An 8,131-nucleotide genomic window follows, 5' to 3' on the forward strand; every position below is an offset into this window, starting at 1 on the left:
AAGAGGGTCCTTAAAAGAAGCTGTGAAAGAACTGAAGACTCTGTGATGGCCACTTGGAATATTCATCCCAGAAAAGGGACAAGAGTGAAGGGTTGCACACTGATAGAGTAGGCAGCCGTTTGTTTCCAAGGCCATGACGCTGGATATCCCTCTCTCTGGAGCTGGCAGAGTAGGGAAGATGCAATATTCACTCTCACCTAAAGCTAGGGAATGTGGAACACAGAAGCCACCTGAGAAAGTAGAGGGAGAGGGATGTAGGGGTGGCAGGGTGAGCTCTCAGGTGAATCCAGGGTGCTGTGCATAAAAGTCACTGTAGCAGAAGCAGATGCTGGGTGCCACAATGGTCAGCCTATCAAGGTACCTAAGTGAGATAGCAAAAATTGTGGACTCCAATGTACAAAGGAAGAAACAATAGCTCAGAGACATTAAGCAAATTGTATAAAATCTCACAGTTGATTGTAATGTAAACTTGTATAACCACTATGGAAGTCAATATGGAAGTTTGGGGTGGGACTAAAAATATGTGTTGTATGAAAGGAGAGAAGGTCAGCACACCCCTTGACAAGAGGCCCTTGGCCTAATAATCTGCATATGGTTAAGGCATTGCTAACTGCTTTGTGGCATGTAACCACTGCTTTTTGGAAGGAGAGAAGCAATTCCTGCAAGTTGTCCTGACTGCCACATGTGCTGTGGCAAATCCCCTGTCCCACTTTAAATAAATACATGTTTTTAAAAAAGCAAAAAAAAAAAAAAATAGAACTATCATATGACCCAGCTATGACACTGGGTAAACACATACCACAGCACACAACAGTGATACCTGCTCATTCATGTTCAGGGCTGCTCTATTCAATAAATGGGACCAGCCTGGATGTGCATCAACAGATGACTGGATAAAGATAATGTGGCCCATACGCATGGTGGAATTTTATTCAGATGTTAAGAAAGATGAAATCATGAAATTTATAAGAAAATGGATGGAACTAGAGGTCATTGTGTTAAGCAAAATAAGTCAGACTTGGAAAGACAAACATCACCTGTCATATTTTTTCATCTGCAGAATCTAGATTTAATGTGTGTGTGTGTGTGTGTGTGTGTGTGTGTGTGTGTGTGTGTGATTGTGTGTGTGAACAGTCATGCAGGTAGTAAATGTTCATACCAGGTGAGGAACCCGGGTTTGTCTGACTATCCCTTGGTCTTAGTCTCCATTCTATCCTGGCCCCAGAAGTGGAGACAGAAGGACAGATGTCTCTGAGACTGTCTCTGAGGGGACCCCTGGCTGGTCATTATCACCAGTCAGTGTAACACAGATTGGCAACAGTGACCCTATGTCAGAGGAAGGGGACATCTGGGGGAACCAAAGAGGAACAGTTACATGTAGTTTTTTAAAATCACCATGCAGAGGGGAAATGTTTGGGAGGGGAATGCTGCAGGTCAAGCTGTAAGAGGCAGACACACCCAGAATGGCAGCTGCTGGAGCCAGAGAGTCGATCTGCTGTAAACCCTGGCTCTGGACATGTTACCCTCAAATTCTCTAACCATAAAGTGGAAGATAAACTATAAAAATTGCTGAAAAGATTAAATCAACTGAGCCCTGACAGGCCAGGATTCTTAGAGGTCCAAAACTCCAACATGCAACAGTGCCCTCTGCAGGCAACTTGAGGAATGTCTTGGGGGGCACCTGACAAAAGGTCAATCTACAGAAACACAATCATTCCATCCACAAACAAGCTGAAAAGAACACATCTTCTCCAAAAAGGAGACCTGAATGGCCCATAACTACTAAAAATGTGTTTATCATCTGCAGCCATTAGGAAAATCATGATTAAAACTGCCTTGAGAATTCTTCTTGCCCCAGTCAGGATGACTGTCGTCAAAAAAACAGTGACATCAAATGCTGGAAAGGGTGTGGAGAAAGGGGAGCCCTTACTCACTGTCGTGAGAGTTTAAACCTGTGCCCACACCTCAGAAATCAGTATGAAGGTTTGTTTAAAAGAATCTAGAAAGAAACTTCCACAAGACTCAACTATGAACATTCCTGGGCACATTCCCAAAGGACTCTAAGTCAACACACCACAGAGATACTTGCCCATCCATAGTTATTGCTGCACTGTTCGTAATAACTCAAAAATGGAGTCAGCCTATTATGTCCTTCAACAGATGAATAAACACCATGTATGAGATAGACAGACAGGCACAGACATGACGATTGGTAGCGAGATGATATAGGTAGATAAATAAATAGAGAAATTGTATTAAATCATAAAGAAAATTAAATCTTGACATTTTCAGGAAAGTGGATGAATCCAGAAATCGTTACATTAAGCTGAATAAGCCTGATTAGAAAGACAAAACAGCACACATTTTCCCTCACACGCAGAACTTGGATTTAAATGTGCATGTGCATGATTGACATAAAAGTAGAAAGGGAACCATGCGAGGGAAGGAAGAGATCATAAGAGAAGGTACTAGAACACATGGAGCATAAAAGAATGGGACACCGTCTAGAGGAAGGAAGAAGATGGAGGGCGCCATGGGACATGTGTGAATGTGGCATAAGGAAACCCATCACTTTGTATGCTAACTCAAAACAAATTAATTAAGAACTAAAAATCAGAAAGAAGATATGCTGGAGTGGGGAGGGCCGGATGTGAGAAGTCACATAAAACAGGTGAGCACCCTGAGGCTAACAACCGTCAGGGGCCATTGACACCCCAGGAAGGAGGGGAGAGATGTCTCCCAGACAACAAGCGTGCATTGCAGCATGTGACAAAGAGACGTGCTGATGTCACCAAGTTAAGAATCTTAAAATGGAGGATTTGGCCTTGGATTCTCCAGATAGACCACAGTCATGCTAATGGTCCCTACAAGAGGGAGACATGGAGAGAAGAGAAAGATGGATGATAACGAAAACAAAGGTTGGAGGTAACCTGGAGCCAAGAAATTTGGGGGGCTTATAGAAGCCAAGAAGTTTCCCTATGAGCCTCAGAGGGAACAAGGTCCTGCCCAGACTTTGACTGCAGCCCACAAAGCCCCTTGCAGACTTCTGAACTCAAGACAGCTCATTTGTAAAGCCAACAGATTGTTGGTACCTTGTTACAGCAGCAGTAAGAAGCCATCCCAGCACTAGCTGCATGCAAAGGGCCTTGCAAGCGCAGGCAAGGGACTGTCCTCCCCTGCCCAGGAAGCAAGCTGACCTCGGCTTCTCCACTGGGACACCCATTGAAGAAGCAACCAGCTGGAAGCCAGGGAGAAGCATGAAGTGTGCACATAGCAGAGCCAGTTCAGAAAGAGCGGAGGGTTGACTAAGAGGCAGGCAGGGGACAGTCAGCACGTGGGTAGCTGGGCCAGACTCTGCAGGTTCCAGCATTCCATGAGAGTACAGGACTAGGAGTGGTGATGAACACCTGGAGCCTCAGAAGTTCAAGGCCAGCCTCTGCTACATAACAGGACTCAGGGAGGAGAGAGAGAGAGAGAGAGAGAGAGAGAGAGAGAGAGAGAGAGAGAGAGAGAGAGAGAGAGAGAGAGAGAGAGAGAGAGAAGACAATCCTGAGTCCTCAGAGGAGCAGGAAGCTTGTGTTCCGGCCAAGAGGTGAGACTCAGCTTTGCCTTCAAGACAGAACCCCAGGAAGCCTTGACAGCCTTCTTCTGTCTAAAATACCAAGAACGAAAATCCCTCCAAACCATTAGAGTAACTGCCCCTCATTCTACCTTAACCAGAGACCCCTAGCCCCAGGCTAGGTTGGCTGGAGAGAAAAATTCAGAGTTCCAGCATGAGCTGGCTGTCACGTCTAGTTTGGGAGCTGCCCCCCTGGTACTGTCTGGAAGTCTTCAAGCCCTACCCTTCGCCCTTCAAAACTAAAGTCCATGGGCCAAATGAGCTGTCACACAGATTCTGACCTAGCCAGTATGGGAACTATGCAAATTAGACAGCCGCTCCTTCTTCAATCTCTCTCCTGCCATCTGCTGGTAACTGGTAAGCACTGCACATATCTAAGGTAGATGCAGTGAGGTTAAGGGTAGGTAGGGAGGTTGGAATTCCGCAGTATGTACAACCTCAGTCGCCCTTTCCAAGCCTCTCTACCAGGTTAGCTGCATCCACAGCACCAATGTCTTCCATGAGGCCCCTCCTCTCCTCCAACACTGTTTCCTCCAACACTGTTTCTTGCCGAAACCACTGCAGGACTCTCCAAGCTGGCCTCCTCGTTTCCATACAACCTCAAGCTTGCCACAAAAAGATCTTTCTAGAAAGCTAATTTGATCATGTCCCCTTCCTGTGGGTGCTTCTTAGAGACTCCTCACTGGATATGGCCCTGTCTGACCTCCTTCACCCTCCCTTGGCTTTTTCCCTAAGATATCCTGGTATATATCGGTTCCCCCAGGCCTCACCTAGACAGCCGTAGACCAGCCCCATGTCCAATCTAATCTGTCCTGTCACATACCAGACAGAATAAAAAGCAACTGCCTGGTCTGGTGACGATAATACCCTCCCTAGTGCGGGCCTTGAGAATGCCATAAGAAGGAAGTATGGAGACAGAGCTGTCCCTACAACCCAAGGCAACTGCAGAGTGTAAGCAAACATTGGTCATCTGGAGACAGGCCCAAGACAAGCTTCTCCCTCCAAGCCTCAGAAGGAACCACCCACTGACGCCTTGATATGTAGCATCTGGCCTCCAGAAGTGACAAGGGACATTCTTGTATCAACTTAAGTGGCCCCTCCAGTGCCCAGAAGTTTGGTGGACATTACCCCTGGCATGCACATGAGGGCATTTGGGATGGGTTGGAATTTGAATCAGCCAACTGAACACAGCAGGTTGTCTTTCTCCTGTGGGTGGGTCACACCCAATCAGCAGAAGGTCTGACTAGACCAAGAAAGCCAACCTTCACTCTTGCAGGAGCTCTTCCTGCCTGGATGCCTCAGGTGTGGAGCTTAAAACTTACATCTCAGCCGTCCTGGCTCCCAGACCTTCAAACTTGGAACAGACCTATACACCTGGCTCTCCTGAGTCCCAAGCTTGCCCATTTCATCATGAGGAGGGCCCTTGAACATTACCAAGACAACTCTCTGTAGCAGGAATCTTAAAAGTTCTTATTAATAAAATCAAACCTGGGGCCAGTTATTGGGGTCAATGCTGGATAGTCAGAGAGACAGAACAAGCCACAGCTATCTCACCTTGCCAATTTCTCAGCTGGTCCTATTTCCTCAGACTGGAAGCCTCTGAGTCCTCATCCAGAAAGACTCTCAGCTGAACTTCTGCTAGAAGCCTGAAAGCTTAACCAGGCCAAATGCTTAACCAGCCAAATGCCTCTAGTTTCTGGTCCTCATGCCTTATATACCTTTCTGCTTTCTACCACCACTCCCTGGGATTAAAGGCTCGCTTTCTGGGATTAAAGGCGTGATGAGTCACCATGCCTGTCTGTATCCTTGAACACATGGATTTCTGCCTCTGGAATGCTAGGATTAAAGGTGTGTGCTACCACTGCCTATCCTTTATGTTTAATATTGTGGCTGCTCTGTCTCTGACCCCAGATAAGTTTATTAGCATGCACAATATTTGGGGGAATACAATACCACAACTCTCTCTTTTTGGGTAACCAAAAAAAGGCTGGGGAGAGGGTATATTCAACATAGATGGTTAGAAAAGAAGCATGGCCACATCTCAACCTCTGCCTCAGACTGTCGGCATGCTGGCCTATGAGAAACTGGAGTGAAGGACATCTCCAACACAGATCAAGGCAGAGCAAGCAAAGCTCCTGACTGTCTGCTCCTACGTCCTCCCAAGGATGGTGGGGAGACGTTTAAGTCTACATCATTTTTTTTCCTAACAAACATGAACACATCTGTGAAGAGCAACAGCTCACACAGGCTGAGCAGCTGCAGAAACTGTATTTGCAATCATCTGCCACAAGAGGGTGCTAGCAGGCTCCTCCACCACCAAATTTTGTGTATCTCAATTACCCAAAACTCCCTCTTCCCTTCCAAAGGCTGGATAGAGTCTGCATGTCCCTTCAGCTATACCAGAAGGAGCTGGCAGGCCTGGAGTCACAACCCCAGCCAGGTAGAAGCTGTGTCTCCTTTTCCCTTCCCAGGGGAGGCTGGGAACCGGGGAGCTGACTGCCAAGCAACCTGTCCTGGGAGGCTACAAGCCAGAGACTCATAAGAAATGAGAGGGAGGGGCTGGAGAAATGGCTCAGTAGTTAAGAGCACTGGCTGCTCTTGTAGAGGACCTGGGTTCAGTTCCAGCTGACAACCGTCTGTAAACTCCAGTTCCAGGTAACCCAATGTCCTCTTCTGGTCTCTGTTAGTACCAGGCATAAATATGGTACACAAACATATATATATGCACAAAGAGAAATCATGGGTGGGTTAACAGAAATGACAGCGCCAAACCGGAATCCGGCAAATACCCCAGGCTGTCCTAGCAGACTTTCTGCTTCCCTTAGCCTGGACTCCTGTTGCTGGCCTTCAGTCTCCCTCTCTGCATAGCAGGGGGTTGGACTAGCATGTTTCTAAGAGTCTTTGCACCAGGCAGTAGCATGGACCTGAGTTTTTCAAGGGGTGCCCATGGTTCTCACCAGGAGGAGACATTTCAATCACACACACACACACATACACACACACACACACACACACACACAGCAGCACCTCTGCCCTGAGGAAGCGCTGACGGTGTGGCCACCAGCCCTGACACTGCTGAGGAGACACAAGCACTCAGGCTCGTCCTCAGATGATATTTTTATTGGTGGTGAGAGGGAAAGTGAGACCCCTTGCTCATCACAGTCTCTCACTAATGAGAATGGCAGACTGAACGGAGCAGTCAAAATTAGGCCAGGAGCCGCGCAGACTCGGGGCATGGGAAACGAGCGTGAGGGCTTGCCTTCAAGGAAGAGGTGGGAGAAAGCAGAACTCCGAATGGCCTCCCTGCCAAGCAGTATGATGCCACCACTCACAGACCAGTGGATCAAGGTGAAGTTCAACATGGCACCTCCAGCTACAAAACCTGGCAAGTCCAGGGACAGGGAGTCCAGATGCTGGCTGTCAGAGAAAGTAATATTGGACACCAGCCCCCTGAAGACTGTCATGAGCTGGGGTGATGCCAGGATTCCCTAACTGTGCATTGGAAGGTTCTAGTGCTCAGAAGAAAGCCCAAGCATGCCACACGCAATACCCCAGGGTCTGTGCCCCTGTGTGTGTGTGTGTGTGTGTGTGTGTGTGTGTGTGTGTGTGGTGGCTTCCCCCAGGTTGGATGGGACCAGAGCATCTTGGGTGAAAAGGAGCACACAGGCTTCCTGAAATCATGGGCCCCTCCCTTCCCTGAGGTGAGCTGTTGGATGGGGTGAAACTCTTCAGTGGCATAACTGCCCAGGAGTTGCCCAGGGGACTTCCCCACAGAGTAGCTGCCTTTGAGTGCCCTGGACCCTGTAAGTAACCCCAGCATGCTCCTCAGTCTACCAAGTTGGAATTGAACAGAATCATCTCTTGGTCCACCAGTGCTCTCTCTATTGGGGATAAATAGACATTTCTTTCTAGCACCCCAAGAAATCATGTGGCTATAGTTACTATAGGTAAGACACACCTGGCCCCTGACTCTCAGGCTCCTCCCATCCTAAATGATTGCCAAGAAGGAAATAAAGAAATGTCAGCCAGGCACGATGGTGCACACACCTGCAATCAGTAGAGGCAGAAGGATCCACAGTTCAAGGATAACTTTGGCCACATGAGACTATGTTTCAAGAAAGAAAAAAAAAAAGAGCCAAGCTCTATTCACCGCACAGCCATTTGATGACCATCAGACACACAGGTGAAGGACTCCTATGGTGGTATTTTATTTGTACTGAAATGTGATTTTATTTGTATGTTAATAAATAAAGTTGCCTGGGGGTCAGAGCTAATAGCAAGCCATAGCAGAGCTGAGCGTTCATGGCGCTCGCCTTTAATCCCAGCACTTGGTAGGAAGAGCTAGGTAGATCTCTGTGTGGTCAAAGATACAGCCAGAATTGGAGACACACACTCCAATGTGTGTCTAGAGGTCTGTACAGACAGGCAGTGATGAGGCAGTCATGTGGTTGGGTTTATAACCAATAAGAAGGCAGAACAGAAAGTCTATATAAAGACAAACAGACAGAAAGT

At 47.5% G+C, this 8,131-nt stretch overlaps 1 pseudogene; it reads left to right on the top strand.

Moving 5' to 3' along the window:
• The first annotated feature begins 523 nt into the window (after positions 1-523).
• On the top strand, positions 524-640 carry LOC131918159 (U6atac minor spliceosomal RNA; annotated as a pseudogene).
• The last annotated feature ends 7,491 nt before the right edge of the window (positions 641-8,131 follow it).

The sequence above is a fragment of the Peromyscus eremicus genome, chromosome 8a, assembly GCF_949786415.1.
Source record: "Peromyscus eremicus chromosome 8a, PerEre_H2_v1, whole genome shotgun sequence".
Classification (NCBI taxonomy): domain Eukaryota; kingdom Metazoa; phylum Chordata; class Mammalia; order Rodentia; family Cricetidae; genus Peromyscus; species Peromyscus eremicus.